This window comes from Hyperolius riggenbachi, chromosome 1, assembly GCF_040937935.1.
Source record: "Hyperolius riggenbachi isolate aHypRig1 chromosome 1, aHypRig1.pri, whole genome shotgun sequence".
NCBI lineage: Eukaryota > Metazoa > Chordata > Amphibia > Anura > Hyperoliidae > Hyperolius > Hyperolius riggenbachi.
Window position 1 is genome coordinate 513,560,542 of NC_090646.1, and position 16,587 is coordinate 513,577,128.

The 16,587-nt window shown below is 46.3% G+C and overlaps 1 protein-coding gene and 1 long non-coding RNA gene across 4 annotated transcripts in view; one reads left to right on the forward strand and one right to left on the reverse strand.

The window, feature by feature from the left end:
- Positions 1-16,587, reverse strand: part of RFLNA (refilin A) — a 65,767-nt gene that overhangs the window by 17,421 nt on the left and 31,759 nt on the right. The gene's annotated exons all lie outside the window — the stretch shown is intronic.
- Positions 13-14,623, forward strand: LOC137556082 (uncharacterized). The gene is made up of 2 exons (XR_011028748.1): positions 13-92; positions 14,412-14,623. It is a non-coding gene; the product is annotated as an uncharacterized lncRNA (long non-coding RNA).

The following is a 16,587-nucleotide window of genomic DNA, read 5'->3' on the forward strand; positions in this document are numbered from 1 at the left end:
TGTTTGCTGAGCACACAGTTCAACTGCCCGTGAAAATAGGACTTACTTGATGAGTTTTCCAAGCAGTAGCATGTACCTGCTGAATTGCAAAGGTGAGAAGGCTGAGCCTTAGGCACACCACACAAAAATGGTACAGGGTTGGACCAGAAAGCCCAACAATACCCCTTTGGGATCTGATAGCCAATAAGGAAGGTGAGAAGAAACTGAAACTCACCGTGAACGAGGCGCCGAAAGGCCGCAATCGCGGCTCCGTCGGCCATCTTACATCTGTGCTGGCTCATATTGTTCTCCCTCCTCATTGGAGGGATTGTTAGCTGGGGGCGTGCCAGAGAAAAAAAAAAAAAAACGTCAGTAGCTAGTTCTGCGTTGGTCTTGTCCGGGGAGAAGGGAGAGCAGGTTCTGGCACGCCCCCAGCTAACAATCCCTCCAATGAGGAGGGAGAAAAATATGAGCAGCACAGAAGTAAGATGGCCAACGGAGCCGCGATCGCAGCCGTTCTGGCGCTTCCTACATGGTGAGTTGCACCTTTTGCTCACCGAAAGTAGCATAATTCGTTAGAGCAGATTCTAACCTTTCCAAAGATATATAGCTTGTGGGGGTTTAAAAGAGCTGAAAGCGGAAAATTTGTTCCGTTTTCAGCACAGCTCCAATTCTCTATGGGGATTTACGGTGGGTCCCCTAAAGTAGACTAGCTCCAGGATCAGAATCAGAATCAGAATCAGTTTTATTTCGCCAAGTACAGCAAGAGCTATAATCGGAATTATTTGTGGTACACATGGCATAGACAGAGTAGAGACATACAAACACATGCAATTTGAAATACAGTAGTCAGATAGACAAATAGTGATGCCGGTAAAAAGCTAGTAAAGGCCCCCATTTCCGGCTTGAGACCGGGGACCAGCTGACCTCCCGGCAGTTAGACCAGCAGGCCGGACCGGGGAGGGTCAGAGTTCAGTGACCGAACGGCTTGGGGGAAGAAAGTGTTCTTCCGCCTGGTGGTTTTGGCTGGTATAGTCCTGTAGCGACGGCCCAACGGGAGGAGCTTGAAGTAGTGGCTGCCAGGGTGAGAGGGGTCGCGGCAGATCATGGTGGCCCTTTTCCTCAACCTAGCGGAGTGGAGGAGGTCAAGAGGTGGAAGAGGAGACCCGATGATTCTCTCTGCATCAGCTATGACCCTCTGCAGTTTATGCTTATCACTGGCCGTAGCGCCCGCGTACCAAACAATGACTGAGGAGCAGAGGATGGATTCTATGGTGGCAGTATAGAAGCCGGTCAGTAGTTCCCTGGGCATGCCGAATCTCTTCAGTTGGCGCAGGAAGAACAACCTCTGCTGGGATTTCTTCTGAATTTTTGTGGTGTTTTGCTCCCATTTCAGGTTATTGGTGAGAATCGTGCTGAGGAACCGAACCGATGACACCGTGGAGACTTCTGTTCCTCCAATGAGGACAGGTGGGAGGGGGGGAGGGTTCCTCCTGAAGTCTACAACTAGTTCAACAGTCTTTGCTGTGTTGAGAACTAGATTGTTCACCCTGCACCAGTTGCATATTCTCTCGACCTCGCTCCGGTATTCGTGCTCCCCGTTGCTACCAATTAGGCCAATAATAGTGGTGTCGTCTGCAAATTTGATGACCTTCACGGAGTCAGCGGATGAGATGCAATTGTTGGTATATAGGGAGAATAGTAGAGGTGACAGAACACAGCCTTGTGGAGCCCCGGTGTTGGTGGTTCGAACGCTGGAGTAGTATTTGCCGAGCTTCACCTGTTGCGTTCTGTTAGTCAGGAAGTCCTTGATCCATGCTCGGAGAGTGGGATCAACTCCGAGCTGGGTCAGGTTGGTGATCAGGATGTCAGGGCAGATCGTGTTGAACGCTGAGCTAAAGTCTAGGAACAGGATCCTGGCATAGGAGGCCGGGCTGTCTAAGTGCTCAGTGATGTGTGCCACGCTGACATTGATGGCATCCTCCACGGATCTATTTGCCCTATATGCAAATTGGAGCGGGTCTAAAAGGGTGTCCGTGGACCCCTTCAGGTGGGCAAGGACCAGCCGCTCAAGGAGCTTCATGATGTTAGAGGTTAGGGCCACTGGGCGGAAGTTATTATGCTCAGTACTGCCTGGTTTTTTAGGGACTGGTACAATTATAGACCTCTTGAAGCAGGAGGGGACTGTACCATCAGATAATGACTGCTTAAATAAGGAGGTGAGCACAGGGGCTAGCTGATCGGCACAGGTTCGCAGGCAGACAGACGACACTCCGTCCGGGCCGGAGGATTTCCTGGGGTTCAGCTTCCGGAGATGCCGGAGTACATCTGATTCCATAACAGCGCTAGGAGCCAGGGCACCAGATTCACCCGAGGTCGGTGCGGATTTGCCCACGGGCTGGTTGGGATGTTGCTCGAACCTGCAGTAGAACTCGTTTAGCTCCTCCGCCAGTCGAGGGCTCGGGGTCGCCGTTTGGGGTGCTGGTTTGAAGTTCGTGGCTGCTCTCAGGCCCTTCCATACTTCCCGTGTGTTGGTGGACTGGAGGCAGAGCCCCAGCTTCTCAGCGTAGGCCCTCTTTGCCGATCGCAGTTCTCTTTTCAGGGCGAGCCTGGCCTCTCTGAAATCCTCTAAGGAGCCAGACCTGTGCGCCTCCTCTTTGCGTTTCCGCAGTCGGCGAAGCCTGTCGTTGAACCACGGCTTGTTGTTGGGGTAGACCCTGAAGGACTTGGATGGGATACACACTTCCTCGCAGAAGGTAATGTAGGATGAGATGTTCTCGGCCCATTCATCAAGGGTGGGTGCCTTCAGAGCCGACCAGTCGGTGGTTTCAAAGCAAGCTTGGAGCCCCAGTTTGGCGTCCGCTGTCCATTTTTTCACGGTTTTGGTGATGGGCTTAGAGGTCTCCAGGAGCCTCCTGTAGGTGGGGATCAGGTGTATTGTGTTGTGGTCAGAGTTTCCCAGGGGGGCTCCCTGGGTAGCCTTGTAGGCGTTCTTGTGGACCGTGTAGCAGTGGTCCAGGGTGTTACAGTTCCTGGTAGGGCAGGAGATGTGCTGCTTATAGAGAGGCCTCACGTGCCGAAGGTTCGCCTTATTGAAATCGCCCAAGATGATGAACAGGGCCTCTGGGAGGGCTGTTTCCCACCGTGAGATACAGTCGCAGAGTACATGCAGGGCGGTCTTGGAGCATGCATCGGGTGGAATGTAGACTCCAACGAGGACAAGGGAAGAGAATTCCCTCGGGGAGTACCGGGGCCTGCAGTTTATGACAAGGAGCTCAACGTCTGGGGTGCAGGCCTTGTGGAGAGTGGTGGTGTTTGAGCACCAGGAGGTGTTTATGTAAAAGCAGATTCCGCCGCCTCTCGTTTTCCCAGAGAGGGCTGCATCACGGTCTGCTCTTAGGAGGCTGTAGCCTGGTACCTGTAGGGAGTCGTCGGGGATGCTGTCGCACAGCCAGGTCTCGGTAAAACAGAGAACAGGGGTGTTTTTGCTGATCTGAGCCACTGGAGAACTAATGCATCAATACCACAGCACTCATGTAAAGCCATACATGTATAAATGGCACAGGGAAATTTGGGTGCAGAGCAAATATAGACAGCTCACTAAGGCTGATCAGAACAGCCAAATTCCGATGTTGTAGGAATTTGGTTTTCTGCAGGCGAATACCAATGAAATGCGATACTCAAAACAGTGTAATTTTACTCGGAACGTCCGAATTCCGATGCAAAAAATCGGAACTCGGCACCATTCAGATTTCGAAAGTGCCTCTTTATAGCATACCCTGCTCTAGCAATTCTGCTTTTTTCTAAACTATTCCCCTACTGATTACCTAACTCACTTTTGTTCCCAGGGGAGGACTGGCCCAGGGGGACGGGGGGCAATTGCCCCCCAGGCCGCCCGAATCTTAAGTAATTAGGACCAGCCGCTGCTATACGCAGCGGCCGCAGACATACCACAGGTGACAGGTTCGCAGTGGGGATCGCAAACCTCGCGCGATATTTCCCGGCAGGTTGAAGTATCCAATCAGAGAAGGGGCTGAGGCGGCCGGCCGTGGTGTGCCCTTGTGCATGGCTGCGCCTGCGGTGTATGTGAGCGGCACAAGGACACAAATAGCTTAGGTCCTCTCCGGCCCGGTGGGTTGACCCTGCTTGACTCCGCCCCCCGCCTGGAGCCATTGCTGCCCGCAACGTGGTGCTGTGCCTGCAGTGTCATCGGAGTGAGCTGTCTCACTCTTCAGCTTTCTGTGCTGGGGGGGCTGGGGGCCTGGAGCTGCGGCTACGAGTGGCTGGCTGTCCTGGCTGGAGGAGTCGGACACTTGGGGGGCCTGGGAGTCGGAGATGCCACCAATAGCTGCTTGCTGCTGTGGAGGAGGAGGAGGTGTAGGACTGAGGAGACAGGAGGATAGAGGAGGTCTGGTCCAGGTCGCCAGAGGAGAAGGTGGTTTTTATAAATTTTATTTCTGTACTTCTTCTCCCTTCTTGTCACTGAGTTACTCACACTTTGCTGCCTGCTAGAGATGTGGCGAACGGTTCCCGAACTGTTCGCCGGCGAACATCTCTGAATACATGGGGCTTTTACTACTTCCGGGTCGCTCTGACCCGGAGTAGTACGCCTGCGCTGCCCGGCGAAGCGCGTCCTAGATCGCGCTCCTGTTGCCGGGCACTTTCTGCGCGTGTGCGTGACATCATGAATGACGTCACGCTCATGCGCAGAGAGTGCCCGGCAACAGGAGCGCGATCTAGGACGCGCTTCGCCGGGCAGCGCAGGCGTACTGCTCCGGGTCAGAGCGACCCGGAAGTAGTAAAAGCCCCAGAGATGTTCGCCGAGCGAACAGTTCGCAACATCTCTACTGCCTGCCTGCTACTGCTGTCAAATTCAATTCTCTGCCCAGGCCAGGGCCCTCTGAGTTTTTTTGTGTGTGATAATCATCCCCATTCTGACCCTGGCCTGAGGGGGAACGTTTTTTCTTCTTGTGGTGTGATTGGCGGCAGGGGAGGGGGAAGGCAGGCAGTTAGGCACTGTCAAACAGGTAGTTGGAGGGGGGGGGGTAGGTGTCAGACAAATAGTTTGTATGGTGGGTGGGCAGGAGTGGGGTTAGGCATCACCAGGTAGGTAGGTTGTTTGTGTGTGTGTGGGGGGGGGGAGGAGTTGTTTAAAGGAGTTATCAGGCATTTTTAAAGAAATAAGTGCTACTTACCCGGGGCTTCCTCCAGCCCCACACTCCCAACATGTCCCTCGCCACAGCTCTGCAGTCAGCCATTCGCTGCCGTTGCCTCCCAGTCCCCTGCGATGGCAAGAGTCCGACCTGGATGTCGGCCTGTACTGCGCCTGTGCGAGCAGCACTGTCAATCACCGCCACATGGACCGGAGTGTACTGCGCAGGCGCAGTAGTTCTGCGTCTGCACAGTACGTTTTGGTCCATGTGGCGGTGATGGACAGCGCTGCTCGCACAGGCGCAGTCGGCCTGACGTCATCGCCGGGGGCTGGGAAGCAGTGGCAGCGAACAGCTGACTGCAGAGCTGCGGCGAGGGACATGCTGGGAGCGTGGGGCTGGACGAGCCCTGGGTAAGTAGCACTTATTTTCATAAAAGAAAAAAAGCCTGATAACTCCTTTAAGGTTTAGGCATCAGACACAGACAGGTAGATTGTGCTGAGAAATGGGGTTAGGCATCAGGTACATTGTGTGTGTGTGTGTGTGTGTGTGTGTGTGTGTGTGTGTGTGTGTGTGTGTCTGTGGCTATTAGTCATCACAATATGAAGATTTGCACACAAGAAAGATATGGCTTTGGGCTGGGGATGCCGTGAAACGGGCCTCTAGTTTGTGTTGTCCCCCCAGGCCAAAAGGTCCCAGTCCTCCCCTGTTTGTTCCCCAAGTCATTTGGACTCCAACATTTGCCAGCCCCCAAACTACTCAGTGAGTGCTGCTATAGCTGTAATTCCCATTATTCACCAGTACGTTTCAGGGGTGTGTGCAGCCTCAACCTCCAGCCAGATGTCCGTCACTGTAGGCCAGGACCATGTCCTCTCTATCTAGTACCAGTGGTCCCATAGAGTAACACCAGGTGGCAAGCCTACTCTGCTGTTTATAAATATGGGTTTAATGGAGCTTTAAAGCGGACCCAAACCAAACATTTTTTAATTCAAAATATTTAGTTGCACCACTCTGACACATACAAAGATAAATAAACACTCCTTCAAGCCTATGAGCATTTCAGGGCATGCTTTTCACCCTCCTCTTTGCATAACTAGGGTTATACAGGTGGCAGCCATTAGCAATTCCTCCATTACCGGACACCTGCTACTCCACCAGTCTGCCGGATTCTGTCCCAGCAATATGAAAGGAAGGGAGGGGTTTCTCTATTAAATGTAAAATATTTTATATTTGTCATCATGCAGCTGAAAAAAAGCTGCTATTTATTATTATAATTTAGAAAATAGATTTTATTCCTGAAATCGTGTATTTTTAACTTGGGTCCACTTTAAGTAAATTAATCTATGAAACCACTATGTAACCACGATCTGCTCATTTGCAGCTAGAATTCATGCAAGCCAATTGCATAAAATATTAGTTTATCAAAATCAGAGTCCTAAATACACACATGAACATTTACAATGCATAATATATTGAAGGAAAGAAGCATTCGGTGCAGCCAAAAGAAACTCTTTGCATGAGAACTTTCAGTCCATATTAGCATACTGTTATTCTCCATTTAAAGTCTGAAGGGTTTATGGCATGTGAAACTGCCAGGCTTTTCCCCCCACTTTTTTTATTTTAAGTGGGCAATGGGACTGCTGGTGACAGCCAAGAAAGCGAATGTCTTGGCACTGAAAATTCACTTTCCAACCAGAAAGGAACTGTAGCTCTTGTGAGGTGTCACATTTCTCCTGAAATCAGCAATGCACCTCTGAATTTTACATTTAATTCCTCCTGGCCCTTCTCTCCTGGCACGTGAAGCTGGAGATGACAATGCTTTTACAAGCCAATCAGATTCTACCTTGCCTCTTAGTTTTGAAAAGAAAACGAGTCTGATTACACAGATAAACGGAATGAAAGATGAATATCCATCCCATCTAATCGTGATCAGACGGAACAGAGAAAAAAAAAATACTGTAAAGAAAAGTGCTATTTATTGTAAGACCTATCTATCAGTAGGCCATTTCACACTGTGCACTTTGATTTGTGATACCATTACAATGCAACAATGGCGAACTGTCGCACTGTGCATTCGATGTGTGGTGCGACTATTCAGCAAAGCATACAGTACAATGAAAGTATGCTTCACTGCTACTGAAAACACGTATGTTGCCCAGTACTTGCACAGCATGCTGGATGTTACTCTGTCGGAACCTGTGGCACTGCACTCACTTGGTATGAAGGCAACTTAGAAATATCTTTGCATCACATTGCGATGATAGTGCGGATTGCAACCAGGGCTGTGGAGTCAATACAAAAATAATCTGACTCCTTAGGTTTTGATTCCACCGACTCCCCTAATTTACATATAACAATCTTGTTGATTAAAAGTATTTAACATAAAAGATTACACATCATTACAGCTCAGGCTATAGTTTGTATTAGTTGTAGTAAATGGGGTATTATGGGAGTTTCATGTTATCAGATTCCAAATGCAATGATGCATCTTTTGCTTTCAATCAACCAGCCTGTTTGGTAGGTTTGCAATGAGAAGGAACAGCTATGAAACAGAGCCTGCTTTTGTAAGCAGCAGTTCTGACTGCCCCCTGTCCCCCAAGCACTGTAATGATAATTGGCATAGGGAAAAGAGTCTGTACGCTGCACTCTGTGGGCAGTTGAGCCCTATTTGTACAGTATGAAGAATTAGAGTTGAGCTTGTATTTCAGATCAACTTTTTTTTTAAATCTAACATTTTTTAAAGGTCTGAACCAGAATGTTAGCTAGCCTATGAGGTCAGGAGCTGCTCATTAATTAACCCATTCGCGTTCCGTCGTTTTCACTTGAGAAATATTCACCTACCATTGATTAGCCTATAACTTTATCACTACTTATCACAATGAACTGATCTATATCTTGTTTTTTCCGCCACCAATTAGGCTTTCTTTGGGGGGTACATTTTGCTAAGAGCCACTTTACTGTAAATGCATTTTAACAGGAAGAATAAGAAAAAAACGGAAAAAATCATTATTTCTCAGTTTTCAGCCATTATAGTTTTAAAATAATACATGCCTCCATAATTAAAACTCACGTATTGTATTTGCCCATATGTCCCGGTTATTACACCATTAAAATTATGTCCCTATCACAATGTATGGCGACAATATTTTATTTGGAAATAAAGGTGCATTTTTTCCGTTTTGCATCTATCACTATTTACAAGTTTAAAATAAAAAAATATATAGAAATATTTCATCTTTACATTGATATTTAAAAAGTTTAGACCCTTAGGTAAATATTTACATGTTTTTTTTTTTTTTTATTGTAATGTTTTTTTTTTTATATTAAACATTTTATTTGTGTATTTTTGGGAGGGTGGGATGTTAAGTATAGTTTTATAATGTAATTGTGTGTTGTTTTTAATTTTTTTTAATTTTAGTTGTAGTTTTACTTTTTGGCCACAAGATGGCGGTCATGAGTTTGTTTACATGACGTCACTCTAAGCGTAACACACGGTTAGAGTGACGCATCGGGGAGGGAACGGTCAGAAAAAGCACAGCTTCCGAGAAAAGCTGTCGCTTTTTCAGCGGGGGAGAGGAATCAGTGATCGGGCACCATAGCCCGATACATTGATTCCGTGGCTACCGAATCCGCGGCCGGGAGTGCGCGTGCACGTGCGCGATCGGCTGTTGGAGCGCGCGTTAGCGTGCATGGTTCCTGGACGTAGTTTCTACGTCCAGGAACCAAAATAGGTTAATGAGCAGCTTGATTAATTGTTCATGCTGCTGTTTAATTAGACAGCAGTACCAACACTTGATTAGTCCCATGCAAAGGTTTAGGTTACTCTTGCCAATTCTGTTTCTGGTGGACTGTTTTCCTAAATTAAAAGTTCAACTTGACTTAGGCCAGTTTCACACTGGAGCTTTGCTTTATAACATGCACATAACGCAACCAAAAACAACATTTGCATTGGCATAAGATGTATCGCAGACAAAGAAGCAGCTGACCAATCTGCACCTTGATTGACTAACATTGTACGTGTCAACATATGCAAATCTAGCAATAAACTGCATGGTCTGTGTTGTAACAACAGATTCAGTTACATCGCATTACAACTGATGAGGTGTTAATTGTTTGTAGACTTTGAATCACACCATATTGCAGTGCACACAAAAAAAAAAAACAGTTACAGTGCAATGTGTACCACAAGCTACATATTACATCTGTTATAATAAGAAGCTACAACAGATTGAATACAATTCAAAAAGGTTGTTGAGCAGTACAGTAATGGCACATAGATGTTGTTAATAATGCCCAAAATGTTCATTTTTTTTGTCCTGTATGTGGCCACCATAACACACATCAATTATATGTTTGCATTAAGTTAACCTTATTAACATGTGAACCTAAACGGCAATTCATGTGAAACTTAAAAAAAAAAAAAAAGTTAACCCTTAGCAAACTCACGTGCAAATGTTTATGCAAATGCTTTCACGGAAATCAATCATCCAGGAACCACTGCTATTTCTACAGGTAGGTTAAAGTCTGGGGTCTTGGTACAAAAGTATACATTCTCTTGCGTAGTCACCTGCACCATGCAAAGGTACCCCAGTATTCATGGGTGTCCTAATTCTGGCCCTGTAACATGCATAGTGCAAATATGTGAGCATTAATTGCATCAATGATGAATCAGGGAGAGAAAGAAGGAAACATCCGGGCACCATCCGTCTTTAAATGCGTGGCGACACATATTGTCCGCTCTCTTGTGATCCAACCGTTCATTACCAGTCGGATCTCAGGGCACTCCTGGATAGGGGTACCGCACGGGGATTTCTCCCAAAAAAATTGGCGGGAGATCTCGTCCCGGCCTTTCCTAGACGACCCGTGTGGTACCACATCCCCAAATTACACAAATCGATGGCCGCGCCACCGGGACGTCCCATAGTCTCAGGCTGTGGGTCTCTTACCGAGAGATTGTCCAGGTACCTGGACCACCTTCTCCGCCCTCTACTAGCAGGTGTGCCCTCTTATTTGAAGGACACCCTGGAGGTTTTGCGAGATGTGGGGCGTGCCGCCTGGGTCCCCGGGGACAGACTGGCCACCATTGACGTGGTCAGTCTGTACAGCAGGATTCCCCAAGACTTGGGGGTACAGGCCGTCAAGAAATTTTTGCAACGTACCAATAGAGATGAGGATTTCATCGAATTTATTTGTGAATGTTTGCACTATGTGTTAACACACAATGCCTTTATGTTTGACGGTCGGTGGTACCAACAGGTGGCGGGGACAGCTATGGGGACCCCGGTGGCATGCACCTTTGCGAACCTCTTTTTGGGGGCGTGGGAAGAGTCTGCTGTGCACTCGGACTCTAATCCGTTCCGGGGACACATCAGACGGTGGTCCAGGTATGTGGACGACGTCCTGGTGGTGTGGTCTGGCACCCTACTCGAGTTCGAGGGATTTCTAAACTACCTCAACGATAATCAAATCAACATGCAGTTTACTTCTGAAATGATTGGGGAAGAGGTGGTGTTCCTCGACCCCAGACTCAAAGTAGATGGTGATAGAATAATCAGTGAGGGCTACCGTAAGCCGACTGCGACAAATTCAGTCCTCCACGCACGGAGCTTCCATCCCAGACATGTGGTGGAGGCGATCCCATATGGACAATATTTACGTCTGAGGAGGAACAATCAGTTGCAGTCGACTTTCGATCAACAAGCATCAGAGCTGACGGACAGGTTTGTCAAAAGGGGTTATGACCCTCAGTTGTTGATTAGGGCGAGAGGCCAGGCCGCTGAGAAGGACAGAGCAACCCTTTTGGAGAATAGAAAGGTGCAAAGCAAGAAAGAGGATAAGATGGTATTTACATTTGATTACAGCCCGATGGCCACCAAAATCAGAGAAAGCATCTATAACCACTGGGGCATGATACAGCAGGACCCAGAAATGATGGGGAGGGCTGAACAGCCGCCAAGGGTGGTATTTAGAAGGGCTCCGACCCTAGGCAACCTCCTGACAAAAAGTGAGTTTGTGTCCCCTAGACAATCTACCTGGTTGGACCGATGTGCCACTAAGGGTAATTTTAGGTGTGGTTATTGCAAATATTGCCCCAAGTTGATCACACAGAGAATTATTAATGTAGGAGGAATTGAGTTCCAAGCTAGGGGACTCTATACATGTCAAACGGATCATGTGGTCTACGTGTTGTTTTGCCCTTGTAGGAGATACTACATAGGGCAAACAACTCGACCAGTGAAGAAACGTTTTGGGAAACACATCAGCGTGGTCAAGGCCGGCAAGAGTTGTACCAGACTGGTCTCCCACATGAAGGAGGCACATGGGGGGGAGAGTCATGGTCTAAGGTTTGCAGTGTTGGAAAAAGTGGAGGCCCCAAGGAGAGGGGGAGATAGGGAGAGATTACTTCTCAGAAGGGAAACTTGTATTATTCTGCGTACGGAGGCCATGGGTCCGGCTGGTCTTAACGACAAGATTGAATTGGCATGCATGCTAGACCCCTAATTGAAGTTTCCCCTATATGTCTTAGGGACGAGGGAAATGGCATAGAATAGGGGGGAGGGTAGCAAATAAATAAATGTATTAATGGGATATCAATTTCGTGTTCTGTATGTGACCAGGTCTTAATGATGGTGGTGCTTTGGATTTGGTTTGGTGCCTTTGTTTGACCCCCGATCTTCCACCCCTGGCGTATGCATGTGTATGAGTGCATGCACATTGCATATATTTATTGCCATGATAAGTTTTTAATTTATAAGTGTATCTAGGGTATATACTGTAGCTTAAGAGTTATTGCGAACTGTAACTGGGTCTTATTTCCCCAGGTCTTACGTGTTTTTAAATTAGGCTTCTTTTAATTCACCAATGTGATCACTAAGCCACTCAACACGGAATTCCAGGAGGGATGCGGAATCGCACGCGTGGCATTTGACCATGTGTTAAGAATGTTTTACACTGGTTGGGCACGTCTACCATATTTTTAGATACTCTGATAAAATATATGCAGAGTAAATACGTTGCCATGTATTAGGTGGGGCTGGCGACGTTAGTCGCTAACCATTGGTAGGCAATGTGTAGGCGGGGTTTCCCAGTACCTTTGCCGCTCCCCCCTCGCAACGAACTATGGGTAATGTAGTCCGGCCGGCCAGATGCCGCGCGTCTGTGTCTTTTCCGCAATCCCTCCCTTTGACCTCTCCAAACACAGGCGGACGTGACACCCGGAAAGGGCGGGGCTACCTCCCGCATATACCGGATGTTTTCAGCCCGCCTCAGCAATAGGAGCGCAGCGTGACCAAGCGTCTAGCAGACGCGAAACGGCCGTCGCAAGCCCCGACTGACACCTGGCACCCCCACCTCCAACTCACCACCACCAGCACATTGATGTTTAGCTGACAGCTCCAATGGTATGTGACCTGCTATAACCAATAAACACCGCCACGCATTTAAAGACGGATGGTGCCCGGATGTTTCCTTCTTTCTCTCCCTGATTCATGTTTGACAGTCTTTGTTCCTGCCACGATCCGAGGAGCACACGTCTGTGCAGGTGGACGCGAGGTCACTGGAGGAAGGGTGAGAGACATATTGTTTGCTTGTTGCCACACACACGTTTCTTTGCAATTCTGTAAGAAGGGAGTGCCACTCAATACATCTAAGTCTCACAAGGTATCATTAATTGCATCAAACCTATCTAAGGTTTACGGTTGCTGCGCACAGACTCTCTGCACATATCCAACAAAAGCTTGTTACATATGTTCTCATGGCCACGCTCCCCAAAGTGTACAAACATGACCGTACTGCATATGCATAAGTACAGGCGCACGGTAAGGCTCTGTTCTACTGCACAGACACGGTCGTACTCATTCAAATACAGTACGGCCGCCCTTGTGCATGGAGGGGAGCACGGTGACGGCTGCGAATTAAAGAAGGATCCTAGCCAGCGTGGGTGGGTTTGAGGAGGAGGAGGAGGGATGATCTGGAGGCTTCCCTTTTATTAGGTGAGTATCTAACTTATGTTTTTTTCGCCATCTCGAGTTTGCTTTAAAAATACTATAGATTTCCTAAAATCAGGAACACAAAATCTCCCACTCTTTATGGCAATCACATTAATTTCTGAAACACAAAGCACACGAAGGAAGTTGGAAACGCTGTTTCCTTGTATGGCTGTATAGTATACAGAAACTCACCTAAGCTTGTGAGTCAGGAATGTGTGATTACACTATGTGCCATTCACAAAGGCATGGAGTAACTACTGCATTACAAGCTGTGACACTCAGTGCTAGATGCTTTCAGCTGGTTATCAGCAGGTGTGGTGGAGGGTTCAGAAGGTGCTTCAAACAGACCAAAGAACATTTTTTGTGAATGAACTGAGATTGATGTAATAAACTGCTCAATTAAGCTAACAAATCAACACAATGCATTGCCTTTACAAAATAAGTATGGGGAAATCCTGCATACTCCTTATTGCAAGATTTACTGCCATCTCCATCTTCATGCACCATTTTCCCCATACTAATGGAAATACTGCAGATTTACCCCTCATATTCACACCACTCACTACAGCTAACACACCTGCTGCAGAGCAACCTTAGACTTTTTTTCCCATGCAAGTTTTAATGCAATTTTTGGGAGCAACTGTAAGCTCCTAGGGACAGGATCTGGTAAATGGGGCACATGCTTCTTTAGATGAAAGCTGACACAATGGATGGTGGCCATGACAACCTGGCAAGTGTTGCTGGGTACATACAATGCCCTGCATGCAGCAGCTGAATGCTCATTTTATTGACATCATCTCAAGATTCACTGACTGTATGAAAATATACCTGATGACAACTTAAAGAGGAACTTTAACCAAAGATTGAACTTCATCTCAATTAGTAGCCGATACCCTTCCCCATGAGAACTTTTTACCTTTTCTCAAATAGAGCATTGGGGGTTCCTTGTGGCTGATATTGTGGTGAAATCCCCCCCCCCCCCCACACACACACAGTGTGATGTCATGACCATGGTCCAGACAATTTGCTGTCTGTGAACCTCATTGCATTGTGGGAAATAATGGATTTGTCCAAGTGCCAAGCACCAAGTATTGGCAACTCAGAACTCTTAGTAACGAACATTTCGCACAGATCACCTTACAGAACTAAGGATGTCCCCACCAGTGATACATTTCAGATTGTAAATCAGGGAAAGGAAAGATTTTACAATGGGCAACCAGTGACAAAATAATCTATAAATTATTTTTGTAAAAAATGAACAATTTTATTCATTGCTATTTTTTTTTCATTACAGTTCCTCTTTAAGCTTTCTCTGTGTTATCAGCTAAGATAACTACCTCCACCTTCCCCCAAAAATGTACCACCTTCTTACTGGAACACCAACAAGGAGAGAATCAACACATTTACCAGTTGTTTCTGAGCTAAAGTGATGCACCCACATTTCAAGCACAGTAACAGTCTTCTGGGTCATTATGTACAGCAGTCAAATAAAATGAACAAACCTTTTGCTTGCCTTTTCCATGTCTGAACATCTAACATCACTTTATTCAGAATAGTGCCTTATAACTAACACAAATTGATTGATCTGGTTGATTCTTTCATTCAGTGTTTCAGAGTAATGCACAACATCCATAAGTCATGCACTTACCAAACTCTTATAAGTGTATTGCATTAAATATTTTAAATATCTATTTTTTTCCAGTAGTGACTGAGTATGAACTTTACTCATACCATTCATGCCATATAGCATGCACGGTCGTGTTAATTTATGCTGATTAATAAGTATCAGCAGTGAAAGCTGGGGTTTCAGATACCAGGACTTTGACCTTGTTTGCAGCTGATATTGCAGTAATTGCTAGGATTCTATTTACTAATGGTGAAATGCAAACAGATAAAACCACATCTCAATGTTCTCTTACAACCTCTTGTCATCTGCACTGAAAATCCTATTTTTTCCCAAAAGAATAAGATAAAACTCTGTTCCAGATGATGTTTTACTCACCTTTACTGTAGTCATCTAAATAACAATCGGATTAAAGCAAGGCTTAGGTATGTCACCCCTAAATATTGTCTGTAACCTAAACTAATGTCCAGCGCTGCGTAATATGTTGGTGCTTTATAAGTACAATAAATAAATAAATAGGCTAACTTTCTGTAGCATATGGCAACTGGCTAATTACTTTATGAAGGAAGATAGTCCTAGTACAAATATATTGCAAAAACTGCTGGAAGTCCAGATTAAAGTAAAAAGGTTCCCCCTCTTCTCCAAAAGATTTGACACACTGGTGTAATTACTAAGAATAGTCTCATATTTAAAAATAAAAAAGTGCCTGAAGTGCCAAATAAAACTTGGTATCACTTCCCCTTGCAGCCTTATCGTGTAACTGAGACTAGACAACAGTGATGCACTGAGGTGTCCCTGTGATTAGCTTGTTCTCCGATCTACGGAGTAGAAAATGAGGCTGAGCAAACACAGCAGAAGCAGTTTTGTGTGAGTCTGTGTTGCAGCTACACTGATTGTAAGCAGCAGAATGCTATGCTTTTTGCACAGCTCTATCTGTACCGGAAATAACATCACCATGCAACATGGCTCCTTCAAGTGTTTTCTGTACTGTGAGCTGTGGGAGAATTATATAAAATGAGGTAATAAGGAGTTGGGTGCCAAGTTTTTTTATTGTATGTTATTCACTGAAGATGATTGAATAAACTTATAAATAACAGTTGAATTCTAAGGTCATGCCCATGTGCACTACTTTAGAGGGATGCTGAAGTGAGTGGAAAACAGAGGCTGCCATCTTCATTCCCTAATAAACAATGCCAGTTGCCTGACTTCTGTGCTGATGCTCTGCCTCTAGTAACGAAGCAGGTGGTTTTGGCGCATGGTGCTCAGCACCATACGCCAAAACCAGGTGCCCCATATCAGCAATGTAATGCTGCACGTGGCACATAAGGGTCGGCGGTTGCCGGACCCTGAATTACATCTTCCTCTAAGTTGCGACAACTCGGAAAGGGAATAGTATTTAATGCCGCCGGGGAGTTTTGCGGCAGCAGGGAGAGCCGTCATTCGGCTCCCCCTGTGCCCAACTCACATACGTATGCTCTAGTCACTGGCCCAGAATGAGCATGCACATCGAATGCTTTGACTTTTGGCTTGACAGCACTGGTTGCATGCTTGATGCAGGTGTGTGACTCAAAAACAACTAAAGTTAAAAGTTTAGCACAGCAGCCAAGCAACTGGCATTGTTAATAAGGGAATTAAGATGGCAGCTGCCATATTCTACTCACTTCAGGCTCCCTTTTACACCTTCCTATTAAAGAGCATATGTTACACTGTTGTTGTTTTTGTTTATTATTTGGAATTTAAAAAAAAAAAAGTTTTTTTTAGAATGGAAAATGTTTTTTTTTAAATAGTGAAAAAAAAAAAACAGGTTATTATCATTAAATTAGATAAAGGTTTAGATAAAGTCGGG